Below are 1,751 nucleotides of genomic sequence, written 5' to 3' on the forward strand. Positions count from 1 at the left end.
CTTCCCCTGGAGCGACCTCCAAATTTGGGCGAAATTTTTCTAAGTGCCTAAAGGTACCAGGGGTTTGGGTACCAGGGGTGCAGTACGAACTGGTCTTTTGTCAACCCATGTACTTTTTCTAGAGTACATGGGTTGGTCCCCCCACTTAGTGTACTCATCACTTTACCCCCCTTTCGCAAAATATAGTCAGAACGAGCATGGGGGACGCAATTGTTTTCCATGCAAATCAATTGGGCCTGGTCCGAGCGCTGGTAACGGCCGCCAGCAAGCGTCCCCTGCTCGGATAGCAGAACTGAAGAAGGCACGGCACTTCCAGAGAGAGAGAGAAAATTTTCTAAGTGCCACATTTCTCAAAAATTTTCAAAGTGCCACATCTCTCAAAAAATTTCTAAGTGCCACATCTCTCAAAAACTTTCTAAGTGCCACATCTCTGAAAAACTTTCTAAGTGCCACATCTCTGAAAAAACTTTCTAAGTGCCACGTCTCTGAAAAACTTTCTAAGTGCCACAGCACGGCTGTGAAATATTCAAAGTCCTACAGGCATTGGCAGAATGCGCGGACGGCCGTCTGCTCCCGGCGGCCGCCGCGAAGCTACTACCCCCTCCCGGGGACGGCTGTCTGCTCCCGGCAGCCGTCCTTACCCCCCTCCCCCGTTTGCACCGCCTGAAGTTAGACCCGCCTTGGTAGGGCCCCCACCGGCCCCGGCTCGCCGGCGTTGGGTGGACGGTTCCTGCCCACTTGCGGGTCCCGGTCGCTTGGCAACCGACCGGGGAGGACCAGCCGCCTCCTTAAACACAGGCTGGAAGGGAAATCCGATCAAGCTACGGAGGACCGGCCGCCTCCTTAAACACAGGCCGGAAGGGAAATCCGATCAAGCTACGGAGGACCGGTCGCCTCCCTAAACACAGGCCGGGCAAAAATCTGCGAATGGGCCCGTCAAGGGTAGTGGGTCATCCAAGGAGGGAGGTACCGGCCGCCTCCTTAAACACAGGCCGGGCAAAAATCTGCGAATGGCCCGTCAAGGGTAGAAGGTCATCCAAGGAGGGAGGTACCGGCCGCCTCCTTAAACACAGGCCGGGCAAAAATCTGCGAATGGCCCGTCAAGGGTAGAAGGTCATCCAAGGAGGGAGGTACCGGCCGCCTCCTTAAACACAGGCCGGGCAAAAATCTGCGAATGGCCCGTCAAGGGTAGAAGGTCATCCAAGGAGGGAGGTACCGGCCGCCTCCTTAAACACAGGCCGGGCAAAAATCTGCGAATGGCCCGTCAAGGGTAGAAGGTCATCCAAGGAGGGAGGTACCGGCCGCCTCCTTAAACACAGGCCGGGCAAAAATCTGCGAATGGCCGGTCAAGGGTTGTTGGTCATCCAAGGAGGGAGGTACCGGCCGCCTCCTTAAACACAGGCCGGGCAAAAATCTGCGAACGGCCCGTCAAGGGTTCTGTCTCATCCAAGAAAGGGGTACCGGCCGCCTCAGAGGCCGGAGCGAAGGGGGCGAAAGGCTGTCGATGGGGAAGGATCGGGGCCACGGCTAATCTAGCGATGCCCGCGTCGGGCGGTCACTCCGACGAATGAGCGGGGCCGAATCCGGCGCGAGGCGGCCTTCAGGCACGTGGTTCGAGACGACCTCACCCGGCTCTAGCCCGGAGGATCGGAGGCAACGGCCGTCTCCTTAAGCTAAGGCCGGACGAAAATCTGCGGATGCGGTCCATCCAAGGCAGACGGAGGTACCGGCCGCCTCGGTAAACAAAGCCC

Source organism: Syngnathus scovelli, unplaced genomic scaffold, assembly GCF_024217435.2.
Source record: "Syngnathus scovelli strain Florida unplaced genomic scaffold, RoL_Ssco_1.2 HiC_scaffold_245, whole genome shotgun sequence".
NCBI classification, from domain to species: Eukaryota; Metazoa; Chordata; class Actinopteri; order Syngnathiformes; family Syngnathidae; genus Syngnathus; species Syngnathus scovelli.